We start from the raw sequence: 20,457 nt of genomic DNA on the forward strand, positions 1-20,457 counted from the left end.
TTACGATAAAGAGCCGCCGCCAAGCCCTAAACTCTCTCGGGAGGGCTGATCTGGAGTCCGTTCGGGGCTCCAGAGAGGGGAATCCGTCGCTGTCGTCATCATCAACCACCCTCCATCACCTATTTCATGATGCTCACTGCTGTGCGTGAGTAATTTCGTCGTAGGCTTGCTGGACGGTGATGGGTTGGATGAGATTTATCATGTAATCGAGTTAGTTTTGTTACGGTTTGATCCCTAGTATCCACTATGTTCTGAGGTTGATGTTGCTATGACTTTGCTATGCTTAATGCTTGTCACTAGGGCCCGAGTGCCATGATTTCAGATCTGAACCTATTATGTTTTCGTGAATATATGTGAGTTCTTGATCCTATCTTGCAAGTCTATAGTCACCTACTATGTGTTATGAATCAGCAACCCCGAACTGACAATAATCGGGACCACTCCCGGTGATGACCGTAGTTTGAGGAGTTCATGTATTCACTATGTGTTAATGCTTTGGTCCGGTACTCTATTAAAAGGAGGCATTAATATCCCTTAGTTTCCAGTAGGACCCCGCTGCCACGGGAGGGTTGGACAAAAGATGTCATGCAAGTTCTTTTCCATAAGGACGTATGACTATATTTGGAATACATGTCTACATTATATTGATGAATTGGAGCTAGTTCTGTGTCACCCCATGTTATGACTGTTACATGATGAACCACATCCGGCATAATTCTCCATCACCGATCCAATGCCTACGAGTTTTTCATATATTGTTCTTCGCTTATTAACTTTTCCGTTGCAATTGTTATCATCACTATAAAATACCAAAAACATTACTTTTGCTACCGTTACTTTTGCCACCGTTACCACTACTATCATATTACTTTGCTACTAAATACCTTGCTGTAGATATTAAGTTTCCAGGTGTGGTTGAATTGACAACTCAGCTGCTAATACTTGAGAATATTCTTTGGCTCCCCTCGTGTCGAATCAATAAATTTGGGTTGAATACTCTACCCTCGAAAACTGTTGCAATCCCCTATATTTGTGGCTTATCAAGAGTCTTCTTCATTTAGTCCCAAAAAAGCAACTTTTAGTCCCTAGTAGTCCCTCTTGTTTGGTTAAAAAGTCTCTAAGAGGGACTTTTTCTAGTCCCTACAGCAAAAAGTCCCTGGAAACAAACACCCCCCTGATTCTTTCTATATATTAGTCCCACCTCTCTCGTTTAAATCAAATCCCATCAATTTATATACACAAGTGAGTTGAACTAGAATCAACCAGTCAAAAGAGTCCCATTCAGTCCAACTCAAAAGGGAAATGTTTATAGCCGGCAGACCCGCCGAGTCTTCGGCCGGACGCGCGCTATGCGTTCGATCGCGTAGAATCCTACGACCATGCGTGCCCTCCTATAAGTTGACTTGTCACCTTGGCCAGCCACCAACCGTTCCCTTTTGCTTTTTTTCTTTCTCTGGTGATCGCTGTTGAAAGAGCAATCATGCCCTTACATCATGTTTTGATGTTGATGACAATATACATGTAGGGGGCTAACAATGGCTGTCAAGTAAATCTCAGGTATTAGTCCCCGGTTCATCGATGTGTGTGGATCAAGAGCTTACAAGTGATTTTACTCAAGGATGAAGCATAAAAGTTGATTACATATTTGTTTTCTTGAGTATAGGATCCCGCACTATTAAGAGGGGATCGATAGGGTTAGTTAAAGGCTTGCTCTTGCCACAAACCTCCTGACCATACTGCACATGCCAAAAACCTTCATGTTCTGTCTCTTGGCTGCCGGATGTCCGGGCTGCACGCCGGATGTCTGGCCTCCTTGCCGGATATCTGGGCCTAGCCATCCAGAGAGCAGTTGTATACTGGGCTGCACGCCGGATGTCCGGGCCTTCCTGTTACGCCGGATGTCCGGGCCCATTCCGAATATCCGGGCATAGCTATCCAGAGAACGTCTTTATGCTGGGTTGCACGCCGGATGTCCGGCCACCTACCGGATGTCCGGGCCTTCCTGATATGCTGGATGTCCGGGCTTGGGCCCCGGATGTCCGGCCCCTCTGTTCTTTTGTTCTGCATCTGTTCTGTTCCTCGTAGCTTACCAAGCCGGATGTCCGGCCCCTTGCCCGGATGTCCGGCCTGCTCACTCACTTACACTGCAACGGCCATATTTGAGCTCACACTATATATAGTCCTTCTTCCCCTTGGGAGAGGGTTGACCACTCACTTTGAACAAACCCTAGAACACATTTCACTCTCTCTCTCTCTCTCACTCCTCCACACCAATCTTAGATCCCCAAGGGATTTGAGAGCTTTTGAGAGAAGTTGTCTGATCAAGTGATAGATCCGCTCCTTCTCCTTCTTTGCACCAAAGGAATTCGTGATTTGAGCAAGTCTTGAGCTTTTCCCCATCGTTATTGTTACTCTTGGAGGTTGGAGACTCCTAGGCGGTAGGAGTCTTTCGGAGAGGAATCGACCTTTGTGATTACCTCCCCGGAAAAGTTTGTGAGGGTTTGGAGATCACCCCAAGGTCTACCACTAGTGGTTGAGAAACACCTTCGTGGTGTTGTCTCAAAGGGAGAATAGGGTGAGCCTTCGTGGCGTTGGTGTGCCTTCGTGGTAATATCCACCTCTCTAACGGTGACGTAGCTTCCCTCCAAGGAAGTGAACATCGGCATACATCCTCGTCTCCCGGAGTTGCGGTTATTCCTAACCCTAACTCTCTACTTGTGGCTACTTGTCTCTTAGTACTTACTTATATCATATTGTGCTTTCTTACTTACATACTTGTGTTACTTGCTTAGCACTTAGCACTACACTTGCAATTGTTAGGCTCACCTTCATATTCCACATTATTGCCTAAAATTGCTAAGTAATAATTAAAATTTGTAATTGTACATATTCACCCCCCTCTAGGTCCATCTCGATCCTTTTAATTGGTATCAGAGCGTCGTGCTCTATTCTTGTGGCTTAACCGCCCTAGAGCGAGATGAACCCCGATGGGACTCCCCTTGTTACAGATCCGAAGGATAAAGGTGAGGCTTCTTCAGGAGTCAAGTCCTTTACTTCTGAGGATCTGGAACGGGCTCTTGCTAAGCAAAAAAGAGGAGCATGATGCTTCTCTTGAGGCCTTGGTCCAAATGAGACTAGCCACATTGTCCACGGTGCATGCACCACCTTCTGGTGGTGCGGCTTCGAGGCCAACTGTGCCTACTCTGTCACTTGGTCAACAACCTCCTAACAATGTTCACTCCAGTGTTCCTTGGCTTTATGCAAGACCCCAAGTTGAGAAACCAAAATATAACCCTCAAGGCAAACCTCCTTTACTTGATGCCACTGCTGATTTTGCCTTGTGGAGAGTTGCTATGCAGGATCATCTTCGATATGGAAACGATGAGATGCTGGAGATCTTGGAGTATGGTTACCATGTGGTTGATCCAAAGAATCCTACACCAAGAGAAATTTATGACAAGAATCTCAATGACACTGCAACCATGTGTATAAGGAGAGGTATGGTTGAAAAGAGAAGGAGACCTTTCATACACATCACAAGTGCAAAGGAACTATGGGAAAGTATTATAAGATCCAAGACTGGTACCTCCACCCTTTAGAGTGCTCAATATGAAATTTCCAAGGGGCAATTGCAAAAGTTTTGTATGGAGAAAGGTGAAACTCCCAATCAACTCCTTGAGCGTCTCATGACTCTCACTACTGACATTGAGTCGTATGAGTGTGACAAGACACAAGATGGATTCAACATGACTAAGCGATTTCTTGTGGACAAGTTGCTTCATGCCCTTGCCCCATATCACCACCAAATGGTGTGGGACATAAGACAACACCATGCCTTCAAGGAAATGACTACAAATGGTATCATATCCACCTTCCAACTATTTGAAGAGTCAAAGGCAAATGCCACAAAACACCTTGCCATGCATTGTACTCCAACATCAAAGATCAATCTTGCATTGAAGGCCAAACATGTATGTGAAGATGAGCAAAGTGAAGAAGAAGAAGAAGATGATGATGATGATGAAGATGATGAAGATGGTGATGAGGTTGAATCCGATGAGGGCCCTTCATATGAAGACATGGCTCTCTTTGTCAATAAGTTTAGCACGGGAAAATTCAAGGGAAGATTTCAAAATAAGAAAGTAAGAAAATGCTACAACTGTGAAGAAACCAACCACTTCTCCAACGAGTGTCCTTATGAGAAGAGGGAGGATAAACCAAGGTTTCCCAAGAATAAGTTGCCAAATCCTTTGAACTCCAAGCTCAAGAAGAGAGATGGGAAAGCAATGGTTGCTCAAGAAGAATCCGATCCGTATGATGTTAGTGGTGTTGCCGGAGTTGCTCAAGATTCTCAAAACACGTTGAGGATAGTCAACAAGAGTGGTGATGTTGTCACCTACAACTATATGAAGGACTACAAGGGCAACGCTCACAAGTGCCTAATGGCAAAGGCCATGGTAGAATAATGAAATGACCAAAGCTCTCTTGACAAGGCCAAGGTAACTCCACGATCATATCCTCCTCTTTTCACTCCTCATACTCCTAGTGATGAGTATCTTGATGCGTAGGATAATCATGAGGATGATGATGATATAGATGATCCTATGCTTGCTAAACTAAATAAGTTCATGTTCTCCCTCAAAGGAAAGAAGCTCACTATGTTTCTTATGCTTATGGAGATGGTGAGTAAGCACACCATCACCATTAAGGAACTCGAAACCCTCGTCACCGAGGAAAAGGAAAAATATGAAATCCTTGAGCGGAAAGTCCAGTATGAGGAAACACGAAATGATGAACTATGCTTGAAAATTGGTGCAAATATTGATGTTCATACTAAAGATCTTGCCTCCTTGAAAAAGGCTAATGACTCTTGCGAAGAGTTGATGAATGATAAAAGTAAGCTTGTGAAGTTGAATGCTTCTCTCTCTAAGGATTGTGAGCTCCTATCCGTGTCCCTTAAGACTAAGGAAGAAGAGCTCACCCTTCTTACAAAGAGTTTTGAGACACTCAAGCTTACTTATCTTGGAACTCTAGCCAAGGCTTGCTCTTCTCCTATTATCAATGTTGATGCTTGTACTACTAACTCTAGTAGTGATCTAGCATCTATTCTTGAGGAAAATTGCTTTCTCAAGGCTCAAATCGAGAAAGGGCTCATGACGTATGCTCAAGGGCAAAAGAACCTTGATGAGGTATTTAGCCAACACAATGGAGTGTTCTCCAAAGAGGGACTCGGGTTTGACCCTAGCACAAGCAAGAAGAAGACATCCTCTCAAAAGTGCACCACCCCTCTAAAAGAAACTTTTGTACGACAAGGGCACAAGGAGGAAGGTAAGGTTGTTAGTGGGAAGGCCACGAGGGGCATGCCCACTCTCAACAAGCCAAAAGAGTTCATGCCTCCATCCTATGTACTTCATAAGGCTAAGGATGGAGAGGTTTATGCAAAGTTTGTTGTCCTCAAAATGCATCCCGGTTTTATGCTATTTGGGTCCCTAAGACCCTTGTGACTAACGTGAGAGGTCCCATTGCAAAATGGTTGCCTCTAACCAAGTCATAATTGTGTGTAGGTTGCTTTCTCCGGTGGAGTAAAATGGGTGATTGACAGTGGATGTACCAATCATATGACCGGAGATAGCAAGTTGCTCTATGATTTCATGGAAGCTATTCAACCATTCATGAGCATTATGTTCGGTGGAGGATCAAAAGGACAGGTGCTCGGGCTGGGTAAGAGTAACAACCCGTATGTAACTTACCATATTTATATTCCAACTCTTGCCATTTTCGGCACTAAGTTATGATATTTCCTCGTTGTCGGGTTTTTTGTCTTCGTGTGCTTTTGTCTTTGTCATGCATCTCATATCATGTCATCATGTGCATCGCATTTGCATACATGTTCGTCTCATGCATCCAAGCATTTTCCCCGTTGTCTGTTTTGCATTCCGGCGCTCCTATGTCCTCCGATGTTCCTTTCTACCTCTTTTCGTGTGCGGGTATTAAACGTTCTCGGATTGGACCAAGACTTGCCAAGCGGCCTTGGTTTACTACCGGTAGACCGCCTGTCAAGTTTCGTGCCATTTGGACTTCGTTTGATACTCCAACGGTTAACCGAGGAGCCGAGAAGGCCTCATGTGTGTTGCAGCCCAACACCTCTCCAAAGTGGCCCAAAACTCACCAAAAACCCCTCCATCATCTAGATCATTCGATCACGATCGCGTGGCCGAAAACCGTGCTCAATTTGGAGCCTCCTAGCTCCTCCTACCTATAAAAAGGCCCCTCCACCGAAATTTTCGGATCAAACTCTAGACCCCTCCCTCTCCTCGCGCCGGCGGACAAAAACCGGCCGGACACGTCCGACCTGCCTTGCCGCCGCCACGTGGCATGCCATCATTCGCCGCCGCGCCGCCCCACTTCATCGGCCCGCGCGGGCCCAGGGAAGGCCCTCCCAGCCCGCTTCGTCTCCGCCGCCGCCCGCGCTCTCCTCCTCGCCGCGCCGGGCCGCCCCCGCCATCCCCTTCGTCGACCGCCGCCTGCCGCCACAGCGCATCCTACCGCCGCCCGCGCCGTGGCCAAGCCGTCCCGCGCCCGCCACCGCCTCGGACGCCGGCCCTCCTCGCGTCAAGTCCCTCCTCGCCGGCCTCCGCAGCTCCGGCGATCGCCAGCCGTCAAGTTCCCCTCGCCGCCGCCCCGGGCTCCGACTCCGGCCACCTTGTTTTTCCTCGCCGACGATCCTCGAGACACGTGCAGATCTGGATCCAAAAATCCCGAGGGTTGACTTTTGCCCTAACCCTAGTATTTTTATGCATTATTCATCGCATCATATCGCTGCAACCGTGGCTCCGTTTTGGGCGTGTAGCATATCAAATTGTTCGTCTCGACGAGTACTTCATTTCATTCATTGCACCATGTTCATTTGAGTTCATCTTGATGCCCTAAATGCTGTTTCAAGAGTGCTAGTTTATATTAGTTTTAGATTCTTATCAGCAATTGGACATTTGTCATTTTTGCCATGATTGTTGTGTGCCTCCTATGAACTTGAGCCCTACATGTGTTTTGAAGTATGCCATGCCATCTTTACAGGGGGTGTATGCCATGTATTTTTGTGATCTTTGTGGTGACTAGCACAAGCATGCAAAGTAGCTCTCGTAATGTTGCTGTTTTCAGGGACTTAGAAATCTTCTAAGTCTTTGTCATGTTAATATTTTTATGCCATGTATTCTTGTTGCTACAGAGTGATCCATGCCTCTTTTGAGCATGATCAGTAAGGATGTTTTGTAGATATAGTTGTGCTCTATCCATCCATGTCTTTGTTTGGAATTATGGAGCACCCTAGCTTGACTCAATCGAGCTCTACTTTTGCTATAAAATGTTCCTGGAAGAATGTTTACATGTTAAGCATTTTTGCCGAGGTTGTTGTAGTTGATCCATGCATGCTATGAGGTTGTTCTTGCCATGTTTAGCTTCTATGCCATGTCTACTTGCTGGGTGTATGCTTAGTTTGTCATGCAATGCCTTGTGGTGAGTGCATCGAGCTCGTAAACATGCCTACTTTATATCTGTTTTGCCATGTTCTAGTTTTCTTCTAAGTCTGAATATGTTAACGATAATTGCTATGTTCACATGGTCGCCATTGTATTTTCTGATCCCTTTTGGCTTATGGTCAGTAAGGGACTTTTGTTGTATGCTTTGAGTAGCTTCATGCCATGCCTTGCTTTGCCATGATATGTTCCTGTGGCATGTTGTTATCTTGCTCTAAACATTGCTTCCTGATGTTAAATTGCTGACTTGATGTTATTTTCACTAAGTCTGTAACCTAATATCTTTTGCACTTTTGTCATGCTTGTTTGAACCTGTTATTGAGTGAATTAGCCATAGCTCAGTGTTCATCTTTTGTCAAGCATCTTGAGTGGATCCCTGCCATGTGTTTTGTTGCTATGTTAGAGTGCAGTAGCTTGTTGTTCTTGATGCATTTAGATGGCCTCGTGCTGTTAATCGTAGATCGGTGCCATATTTGTTTTGCTTGTCATTTGCAAACCATGCATCCGATTCCGGTGATCTTTATATCGATGTCGACCGAAATCAACTCCTCTTTCCAGTGGCACTCTTGTATTTCCAAGTTGAGGCCAGGTTCAATCTTTCCTTTCCGAAACATGCATATGCATCGCATATCGCATCCCGCATATCATGACATGTTTTGCATCATGTTGTTTGTGCAATGCACGTGGTTGATTGTGTCTCCCTTTGCTTGTGTTCTTGCTTTGGGTAGAGCCGGGAGACGAGTACGTGATCGAGGAGCCCGTTGAGTACATTTACGAGGATCAAGCTAACGTCAACTCAGAGAACTTTGCAGGCAAGATGACCATACCCTCGAAATCACTTCTATCTTTGCTTTCTAGATGCCCGCTCTATTGCTATGCCTATGCTACGATACCTACCACTTGCTTATCATGCCTCCCATATTGCCATGTCAAACCTCTAACCCACCTTGTCCTAGCAAACCTTTGTTTGGCTATGTTACCGCTTTGCTCAGCCCCTCTTATAGCATTGCTAGTTGCAGGTGAAGATTGGAGTTTGTTCCTTGTTGGAACATCTTTATTGTTGCGATATCATTATCATATCTTGTCTATTTTAATGCACCTATATACTTGGTAAAGGGTGGAAGGCTTGGCCTTATGCCTGGTGTTTTGTTCCACTCTTGCCGCCCTAGTTTCCGTCATACCGGTGTTATGTTCCTTGATTTTCCGTTCCTTACACGGTTGGGTTATAATGGGAACCCCTTGACAGTTTGCCTTGAATAAAACTCCTCCAGCAAGGCCCAACCTTGGTTTTACCATTTGCCACCTAGCCCTTTTTCCCTTGGGTTTCGCGGACTCAAGGGCCATATTTATTTTAAACCCCCCGAGCCAGTGCTTCTCTAAGTGTTGGTCCAAACTAGGTGATGTCCGGTGCCACCAAGGGCAACTCTGGGCTGGCCTACCCGATGTCTTGCTCATCCGGTGTGCCCTGAGAACGAGATATGTGCAGCTCCTATCGGGATTTGTCGGCACATTCGGGTGGCTTTGCTGGTTTAGTTTTACCATTGTCGAGATGTCTTGTAACCGGGATTCCAAGTCTGATCGGATTGTCTTGGGAGAAGAAATATCCTTCGTTGACCGTGAGAGCTTGTGATGGGCTAAGTTGGGACACCCCTGAAGGGATTTGATCTTTCAAAAGTCATGCCCGCGGTTATGGGCAGATGGGAATTTGTTAATGTCCGGTTGTAGAAAACCTTAACCTTAACTTAATTAAAATGAATCAACAGAGTGTGTGGCTGTGATGGTCTCTTTTCGGCGGAGTCCGGGAAGGGAACACAGTCTCGTGTTATGCTTGAACGTAGGTTGTTCTAGGATCACTTCTTGATCATAGTTTCTCGACCGTGCCTTTGCCTTCTCTTCTCGCTCTCATTTGCGTATGTTAGCCACCATACATGCTAGTGCTTGCTGCAGCTCCACCTCATACCTTTTACCCTTCCTATAAGCTTAAATAGTCTTGATCGTGAGGGTATGAGATTGCTGAGTCCCCGTGACTCAGAGATTCCTTCAAAACCAGATGCAGGGACCGATGATACCGCTCCAGGGGATTCGACTGAGCTCAAGTGGGAGTTCGATGAGGACTCAGGACGGTACTATATTTCCTTTCCAGACGATCAGTAGTGGTGCCCAGTTGAGGCGATCGGGGACTTTGTCGCATTTGGGGTTGTTCTTTATTTTGGTTCCATAGTCGGACCTTGAGTGTATCTGGATGAATGTAATGATATTTATGCTATTGTGTGACGTGGCGAGTGTAAGCCAACTATGTACCTCTTTTCCTTATTCATTACATGGGTTTTGTGAAGATTACCTCACTTGCGAAATTGCTTACAATGCGGTTATGCCTCTAAGTCGTGCTTCGACACGTGGGAGATATAGCCGCATCGTGAGCGTTACAGTAAGGTGGCTATCACAAATGACATGTCGCTTGCAAATGTCATGCTTGTTCAATCCCTTAAATACCATTTGCTTTATGTTCGCCAATTGGCTTCTGTTGGTTATGATACACTCTTTGGACTAACGGATGTGAAAGTCTTTAAGAGAGATACTCTCGAAGTGGCCTTTGTTGGAGAGTTGGATGGCAACCTTTACATGGTTGATTTCTCGAAAGAGAGCACATTCCATGCAACTTGTCTAATGGCCAAGGCCGACAAGGGGTGGCTATGGCATCGCCGGCTAGCCCATGTCGGCATGAGAAATCTTCAAGATCTCTTAAAGGGTAATCACATCCTTGGACTAACTAATGTCTCTTTTGAGAAAAATCGTGTGTGTAGTGCATGCATAGCCGGGAGGCAACATCAATCAAAGCACCTACCCAAGAATATTGTGTCTACCTCAAGGCCTTTGGAGCTCCTTCATGTGGATCTTTTTGGGCCTCCTTCATGGGATAGTCTTGGTGGGAAAAAGTATGGACTTGTTATTGTTGATGATTACTCAAGGTATACATGGGTCTTCTTCCTCAAATCCAAGGACGAGACGAAGATCACCTTCATTGATTTCGCCAAGCAAGCACAATGCAAGTTTGACAAAGAAATTCTGGCGATAAGAAGTGATAATGGATCTGAGTTCAAGAACTACACCTTGGAAGAGTTCCTTAGTGATGAAGGGATTGATCATCAATATTCAGCTCCATACACTCCCCAACAAAATGATGTAGTAGAAAGGAAGAACCGCACTCTTGTGGAGATGGCAAGGTCCATGTTGGATAAATACAAGTCGCCACATAGTTTTTGGGCCGAGGCCGTCAACACTGCATGTCATGCATCAAACCGGCTCTTCCTCCGCACGATATTGGAAAAGACTCCATATGAGCTCCTAACCGGGAACAAGCCAAATGTCAAGTACTTTCGTGTATCTGGGTGCAAATGCTTCATCCTCAACAAAAGAGAACGGTTTGGAAAATTTCAATCTAAAACCATTGAGGGCATATTTGTTGGCTATGGATCAAACTCTCACGCCTATAGAGTCTACAACAAATCCAATGGATGTGTTGTAGAAACTTGTGACGTGGTGTTTGATGAATTTAATGGCTCCCATGGGGAGCAAGTTGATCTAAGTGATGTAGGTGAAGAAGATTCTTCGCAAGATATATTGACAATGGGTGTTGGTGCACTACTTCCAATGGAACAAGAACCTCATGATGATGAAGAAGAAGATGGAAGCCTCACACATCATCAAACTACTTCAACACCCATACCACCACAAGTCCCTACTACTGAACCAATGCCCATAGTCCAAGTGCAAGATGATGATCAAGTTCCTTTTCATGATAATCATCAAGAACAAGATCATCCTCAAGGGCAAGAACAAGAAAGTGCAATCATTGACAATGAACCTCAACAAATGCAAGAAGAAGACGAAGAAGATTTTCCAACACACATTAATGATCCATATGTTGAGGACGTGGATGATGGACATGAAGTTGAACCTCGCGAAACCTTAACCTCCATCATGCCTCGAGTGGCCGGTCGTGTTGATGTTGATAAAAATCCTCACCGGCATATCGGAAGGTAGAGTCACTCGTAAACAATTGACAAACTTTTCTGTTCACTTCTCTTTTGTGTCTAGTGTTGAGCCTCTCAAGGTACAAGAAGTGTTGATAGACAACGATTGGCTCATTGCTATGCAAGAAGAGTTGAATAGTTTTGAGTGCAATCAAGTGTGGTCATTAGTCAAGAGGCCAACCACGGAACACAACGTCATTGGAACAAAGTGGATTTTCAAGAACAAGCAAGATGAGAATGGTGTAATCATCCGCAACAAGGCAAGGTTAGTGGCACAAGGGTACTCACAAGTTGAAGCTTTGGACTTTGGTGAGACCTTTGCCCCGGTTGCCCGTCTTGAATCCATTCGCATCTTACTTGCTTATGCTGCTTTCAATGGCTTTACTTTGCATCAAATGGATGTCAAGAGTGCTTTCCTTAACGGTCCTCTACAAGAAGTATATGTATCACAACCACCTGGGTTCGTTGACCCCGATCACAAAGACTATGTGTATAAACTTCATAAGGCTTTGTATGGCCTCAAACAAGCACCTCGTGCTTGGTATGATCATCTTAAGAAGTTTTTACTCGATGATGGCTTTGTGAGAGGGGTGATCGATCCCACTCTTTTTACTAAGAGGGACAAAGGTGATTTGATCTTATGCCAAATCTATGTAGATGATATCATTTTTGGTTCTCCTAACATTCATTTATGCAAGAAGTTTGCGGCATCAATGACCAAGAATTTTGAAATGTCACTCAATGCGGATTTGAAGTTCTTCCTCAGATTTCAAATTCAACAATTTCAAGAAGGAATTTTCTTGTCTCAAGCAAAATACCTCAAGGATATCCTAGCAAAATTTGGCATGACTGATGCTAGCCCATGTAAGACTCCCATGCCAACCAAAATTGTACTCACTGAAGACACAAACGGTATCCCTTTCGACCCATCCAAATACCGCTCTATGATTGGTTCATTGCTTTATCTTTGTGCATCTAGACCAGATATCATGTTTACTATATGCATGTGTGCTAGATTTCAAGCTTCCCCTAGGGAAAGTCATCATAAGGCGGTTAAGCATATTCTTAGATACCTTGTTCACACCCCAAAGTTGGGTCTATGGTACCCCAAGGATGCTAAGTTTGATCTCATTGGGTACACGGATGCGGATTGGGCTGGAGACAAAGTGGATCATAAGTCCACCTTCGGTGCATGTCAATTTCTTGGACGCTCCTTGGTAAGTTGGTCCTCAAAGAAGCAAAATTGTGTTGCTCTCTCCACCGCCGAATCTGAATATATTGCAACCGCCAGTTGTGCAACTCAATTACTATGGATGAGGCAAACTTTAAAGGATTACGGTATCACCTATAGACATGTGCCTCTTCTATGTGATAATGAAAGTGCCATCAATATTGCTGAGAACCCCAAAGATCATACCCGCACCAAGCACATTGACATTAGGTACCACTTCTTGAGAGATCATGTGGAGAAGGGTGATATTGACATTGCTCATGTTGGCATAGATATGCAACTTGCAGATATTTTCACCAAGCCATTGGATGAAGCAAGGTTTTGTCAACTTAGGCGTGAACTTGGTATCTTGGAGCTTGACAATATTATGTGAAATCTAGTACCCATTCATGCATGAACCTAATGTCTTGTCTTGATGTAGGCATATAGTTAGGGGGAGACATTCAATTCATCTATATTCTCACCCTACATGATGCATAAATAGAACAAACACTCTCAAAGTTATCATGGTTCTCGAACTATGGTGCTTTAACATGATGGAGTCGTGACTATGTGCCAAAAATCTTCATCTTTGTGGCACTATGTTCCATATGCTCAAACATGGTGACTTCGGTCACCGCTTGTACATTGCTTGTGTGGACCTTCAATTACTTAATTTGGTTGGGTTGTTATTACATCTTAGTATGGCCTTAGAATTACTCAGGTTTTCACCTCAAAAAAAAATTCTCTCAAAACTCCTTGGCGGAGTCTATTTCAAATCATATTACTTGGCCCCTTCCAAGTCTCTCTTTTGTCTGGACTTGTTGTCCAATGACCGGACATTCGGCTCCTAAGCCGGACATCCGGGCCCTGGAGCAAATCTCTCTGTTTCTCGTACTGTGATCGTCGGACATCCATATCCGGGCTCTAGCCGGACATCCAGGTCCTGATCCTATAGCTGCCTAACCCTCACACGCCGGATATCCGGACTTATCCCCGGATGTCCGGACTGTTGGCCCTTGTTTTACATTGACCTCCACTCACCGGATATCTGGGCCAAGCCCCGGATGTCTGGCCCGTCACCCGCAGCCACACATAACAGGGGAGGGACTTGGGAGTTGGGGGCAGTTTTCCTCATTCACTCATGTTCCTCTTCCCCATCGCGTCACACGGCCGCCGCCGCCGGGCTATGCTCCGGCACCGCCCCGGCTCTCTCCTTCGTGCTCCGGCCCCGATCTCCTGCTCACGGCTTCTCCTCCTCTCGATCTACGATTCTATCCAATCCATTTCTTGGGTTGTGGTGTGAATCCCTTGGGAGGGACCGGTGCAATGTGGGAGTGACCGCCGGAGTTCCTCATGGCGCTGACCAAGAACTGCGGTCCCGATCGGCCCGAGCCCTCTACCCGGGGTATGGATGCTACCTCTCCTCCATTCTACTCTTATGGTGACCGAGTATAAAATATTAGGGTTTCATTCTCTCATGCATATCTTTACGTCTATATCTCTCTAGTGTTTTGGTGCCTCGTGCCTAAGCCTAAAAACTCCTTCTATGTACTCGGCTAATCAATTTAAATCATGGACATGTTGAAATTTGTTATCTTCACTGGACTTGTTCTATGGTCATGATCGAAAATGTTCATCCCATTGTTTAAATTTATTTTGTCCGTGTCCATACTTGTTGGCTTCTTCTCATCGCAACCTATTATTATCCATTCCAGTTGTTCACCGGCAAGCTCAACCAACTCCTATGAGCATGCTCGGCCTAAGAAGAAGAAGACTGCCACGAAGAAGAAGAAGCGGGCACCATCCACTAGTCCGTCAGCCTCGGATCCAGATGATGCGAACTATGTTGGGGAGGAAGAGGATGACCGTGCACCAAGACATTCCATTGGACAGTCCAAGCCTGGTACTAGGAGGGCGTCGGTGCCTCAAGTTCGAGGGTCTGCAATGCCCGTCATTCATGGTCGTTGCATCTCCATGGAGCTTCCTGACAGCGGGGATCGTCCCACTCACAACTTCACCACTGTGGGGGCGGCTCAATACCTTGTGTTTCGTCGGGATGTCAATCAATATGAGATGGTGGCTGATGCCGAGGATCCTCGGTTTCGGACTCGTATGCAGCAGGATCTCTACTCCAGTTTTGTTCATGGTCGAGGTCTTGCTCCTCACAAATATGTGGATCTCCAATTCCTACGTAACCATCCGGCCATGTTTCCTAACAATCCGGTCCAGATCATTGATGCTATGACCCTAGGTCCTGCAATGACCTTCAGGTGTGATTGGAATGAAGCTGCCATATCCTTCAGTTCTATGCCACATGTTTCTTTGGTCCGGACAACACTCTCACATGGATGACCGATGACACTACACTGAGTATCACCTATGATCGGTTTGTTCAGATTTTGGGCCTCTCTGGAGCTGGACATCGCATTCACGGTATGGATCCAGAGTTTAAGCCCAAAGGAATTGATGCTTGCTTGCCTCTGGTGAAGCCTACCTCTCAGCTCACTGAAGAGGAACGTGGATATCCTCCCAATGAGGTATCCATCTTCCGTGCTCCTTACTTCATCCTTTATCAATGTGTTCTTCGCACCCTCTATCCTAAGAAGGGAGATCGATCAAGGGCTCGCAACTACTGTATTGACTTGATGGTTCGCATGCTTGACGAACTCTCTCTGCCGTTGGACACAGCCCATTTCATTTGGCATGAGATTCGTCTTTGCAGCTTCATACAGTCGCGCCAGTTTCCTCATGCTCCATTTATTCAGGCACTGATTGATCACACTGCTCCCTTTGAGGTGGTTAAAACTGTTGTGCACTCTATTTGGACGCCTCCTCCTCACATGTGTATGGTGGCTGGTGCCCAGACTGTTGTTCCTACTCAGTCTAGGAGGTCTGCTAGTGGGAATCCGCAAACCGGTTCCTTTGCTCCATCTTCCTCGACCGCTCCTCGTGGCCGTCTTGCATCATTCTTGGGTAAGGCTCAGTCTGCTATCATGAAGGCGATCACTTTCAGCTGTCAGCAGAATCATGATGTTCAGAAGCGCCTTGTCATCTCCAAGAATCTGCTCAATCAGCGCCTCCGTGACCGTGGGAGTCCCATTAGTGATGATGGTCCTCTTCCCGCGGCTCCATCCTCGTCCACTTTCGGCTTTCCATCTCGTGTTGAGTATCCCGAGTTCCTTGATGATGATGATGACATCCGCAAGAGTGATTGAGTCCGTTTAGCTCTTCGTCCCTTTTTACTTGTTTCCGTCAAAGGGGGATAAGTAGTATCCTAGTAGTAATCTTAGGTCATGCTATGGCTATGTTATGTTGTCTATTTGTGTTCACTCCTATTTGGACTTGCTATTTTTGCTACCTATGGTGCTTGATCGTGTGAGAAATTATGATATTATCTTGGATTATCATGTGGTTATGAAATGTTGTTATGTCTGAGTTACTGTGGTTTCATATATGCATTCCATGCACACATTGAGGGGGAGCTAAAAGCAAATAGAAACATAGACTTATTTTGTACTTTTGCCATCATGATTGTCAATGCTAAGATTATTTATTGCATCTATGATACTACATGTATGGTTGTCATCAACAAAACAAAAAGGGGAGATTGAAAGAGCAATCATGCACTTACATCATGTTTTGATGTTGATGACAATATACATGTAGGGACTAACAATGGTTGTCAAGTAAATCTCAGGTATTAGTCCCCGGTTCATCGATGTGTGTGGATCAAGAGCTTACAAGTGATTTTACTCAAGGATGAAGCATAAAAGTTGATTACATATTTGTTTTCTTGAGTATAGGATCCCGCACTATTAAGAGGGGATCGATAGGGTTAGTTAAAGGCCTACTCTTGCCACAAACCTCCTGACCATGCATACTGCACATGCCAAAAACCTTCATGTTCTTTCTCTTGGCTGCCAGATGTCCGGGCTGCACGCCGGATGTCCGGGCTGCACGCCGGATGTCCGGCCTCCTTGCCGGATATCCGGGCCTAGCCATCCAGCGAGCAGTTGTATACTGGGCTGCACGCCGGATGTCCGGGCCTTCCTGTTACGCCGGATGTCCGGGCCCCATTCTGAATATCCGGGCATAGCTATTGAGAGAACATCTTTATGCTGGGCTCCGCGCCGGATGTCCGGCCACCTGCCGGATGTCCGGGCCTTCCTGATATGCCGGATGTTTGGGCTTGGGCCCCGGATGTCCGGCCCCTCTGTTCTTTTGTTCTGCGTTTGTTTTGTTCCTCGTAGCTTACCAAGCCGGATGTCCGGCCCCTTGCTCGGATGTCCGGCTTGCTCACTCACTTACATTGCAACGGCCATCTTTGAGCTCACACTATATATAGTCCTTCTTCCCCTTGGGAGAGGGTTGACCACTCACTTTGAACAAACCCTAGAACACATTTCACTCTCTCTCTCTCTCACTCCTCCACACCAAATCTTATATCCCCAAGGGATTTGAGAGCTTTTGAGAGAAGTTGTCTGATCAAGTGATAGATCCACTCCTTCTCCTTCTTTGCACCGAAGGAATTCGTGATTTGAGCAAGTATTGATCTTTTCCCCATCGTTCTTGTTACTCTTGGAGGTTGGAGACTCCTAGGCGGTAGGAGTCTTTCGGAGAGGAATCGACCTTTGTGATTACCTCCCCGGAAAAGTTTGTGAGGGTTTGGAGACCACCCCAAGGTCTACCACTAGTGGTTGAGAAACACCTTCGTGGCGTTGTCTCAAAGGGAGAATAGGGTGAGCCTTCGTGGCGTTGGTGTGCCTTCATGGTAACATCCACCTCTCTAACGGTGACGTAGCTTCCCTCCAAGGAAGTGAACATCGACATACATCCTCGTCTCCCGGAGTTGCGGTCATTCCTAACCCTAACTCTCTACTTGTGGTTACTTGTCTCTTAGTACTTACTTATATCATATTGTGCTTTCTTACTTACATACTTGTGTTACTTGCTTAGCACTTAGTACTACACTTGCAATTGTTAGGCTCACCTTCATATTCCGCATTATTGCCTAAAATTGCTAAGTAATAATTAAAATTTGTAATTGTACCTATTCATCCGCCCCCCCTCTAGGTCCATCTCGATCCTTTCAGCTGTCATCTATTTCCTCTGGTTCTCTTCTTCCTCTCCTTCTTTCTTCTCTCTCCCGCTCAGGAGACGGCGAGGCACACGTCGGCGTCCATTGTTTGCTGGAACTAGTTAGTGGCGGATTTGGAACCTCGGGGAAACGGGGGTGCTCCCGTGCTGCAACAGCGGTGCCTGCGGAGCTGCAAAGGGCAGTGCCCTATGCTACAATCGTCGACGCAAAGAGCTACATCCATTGCATAAAAAAGCTTCAACCAAACATTGGCAAACAGGAAAAGCTACAACCGTTGGAAGAAAAGCTTCAACGACAGATGAAAAAAGCTTCAACCAGATACTCAAGAAATCTACAACCGACCATTACTGAAGTTTTCCTAGGTTAGAGGTTTTTTTTGCTGGAACGGGCGTTAAATTTTGCTGGAACCAGCTAAATTCTCTGCTTCAACTGTCATCGCCATCATTTGTTACTAGGGTGAAGAGCGGACTGCGCCATCGCCGTCATTTTTGCTGGAATCGAGAACACAAAAGTTGCAACCGATGGAAGAATTGCTGGAAGCAGCATCTGCAGCAGCTGGAACCTGTGATTTTTTTGCTACATGTCAAGGATTTGTACGGGGAGATGTAGTGGCGCTCGATTTTTGCTGCAACCCGGGAACGGGAAGCTACTAACGACAAGTTGTTTTGCTACAACGGCCAGACGTTGAATTGGGTTGCCCGGGGAAGAAGAAGACGACGGTGCGTGCAGTGTGCACCTTGCGGCGAGCGCTGATGGCGAGTACAGAGGGGGTGTGGCGCACCAGATGCTGCAACTGCAGGCGGAGAGAGCTACAACCGCAGTTGGTAGAGGCTTCGAGCCAGCCATGGCCGAGCTGGGGCGGGGATCCGACGACGACAGAGCGCGAAACGAGGGAGATGGCAGTGGTGGGGGTGGACAAGTGGGCTGACGCTCTTTGCTGCAGCCCGGGGGCAGATTCCGGCTAGCCGGTGGTGCTCTCCCGCTGCAGCCGCCTGGGGTCCGATTTTAATCGAGGAAGAAAGAAGAAGAAATCTGACGATTGATAGCGTTTGAATCGGAGGGCTGGCACTCAACCGGCCGAATATTGGGCCGGTGCGCCGGCGCCTAGTACTGGCCAACTCAAAAGGAGAGAAGAGACCACATGAAGGCAGGGAGTTGGGGAAGGGACATGCACGTCTGGTTGGCTTGCCCTAACAAAAAATAGCCTTGCGCCGGGGCTTAACTGCTAAGACTAGCCACAGTGGAGAGTAACATACACTAGTAACATACACATATCTCTAGACTATGTTACTACCTTCATAGTGGATAGTAACTTAAGTATGGTAACATGCAAAGATTCATTTATTAGGTTATAGACTCATATTGCATTGGGACATGTGATGTTACAGTAACTACTCCCTCCTTTCCGGTTTATAAGGCTCAATTCAAAAATCTCACCAACCAAGGTATATGATGAGTGGTGGAATATTTTTGTTGGAAATATGCCCTAGAGGCAATAATAAACTGGTTATTATTATATTTCCTTGTTCATTATAATCATTTATTATCCATGCTATAATTGTATTGATAGGAAACTCAGATACATGTGTGGATACATAGACAACACCATGTCCCTAGTAAGCCTCTAGTTGACAAGCTCGTTGATCAATAGATGGTTACGGTTTCCTGACCATGGACATTGGATGTCGTTGATAACGGGATCACATCATTAGGAGAATGATGTGATGGACAAGACCCAATCCTAAGCCTAGCACAAAGATCGTGTAGTTCGTATGCTAAAGCTTTTCTAATGTCAAGTATCATTTCCTTAGACCATGAGATTGTGCAACTCCCGGATACCGTAGGAATGCTTTGGGTGTACCAAACGTCAACACGTAACTGGGTGGCTATAAAGGTACACTACGGGTATCTCCGAAAGTGTCTGTTGGGTTGGCAAGAATCGAGACTGGGATTTGTCACTCCGTGTGACGGAGAGGTATCTCTGGGCCCACTCGGTAGGACATCATCATAATGTGCACAATGTGACCAAGGAGTTGATCACGGGATGATGTGTTACAGAACGAGTAAAGAGACTTGCCGGTAACGAGATTGAACAAGGTATCGGATACCGACGATCGAATCTCGGGCAAGTACAATACCGTTGGACAAAGGGAATTGTATACGGGATTGATTGAATCCTCGACATCGTGGTTCATCCGATGAGATCATCGTGGAACATGTCGGAGCCAACACGGGTATCCAGATCCCGCTGTTGGTTATTGGTCGGAGAGTTGTCTCGGTCATGTCTGCATGGTTCCCGAACCCGTATGGTCTACACACTTAAGGTTCGGTGACGCTAGAGTTGTTATGGGAAATAGTATGTGGTTACCGAAGGTTGTTCAGAGTCCCGGATGAGATCCCAGACATGACGAGGAGCTCGGGAATGGTCCGGAGGTGAATATCGGTATATTGGACGAAGGGTATTGGAGTCCGGAATTGTTCCGGGGGTACCAGGTGATGACCAGCGTGTCCGAAAGGGGTTCCGGAGGCCCCGACAAGCGTTGGGGGGCCTTATGGGCCAAGGGGAGAGGGCACATCAGC

Source organism: Triticum aestivum, chromosome 5A, assembly GCF_018294505.1.
Source record: "Triticum aestivum cultivar Chinese Spring chromosome 5A, IWGSC CS RefSeq v2.1, whole genome shotgun sequence".
Taxonomy (NCBI): domain Eukaryota; kingdom Viridiplantae; phylum Streptophyta; class Magnoliopsida; order Poales; family Poaceae; genus Triticum; species Triticum aestivum.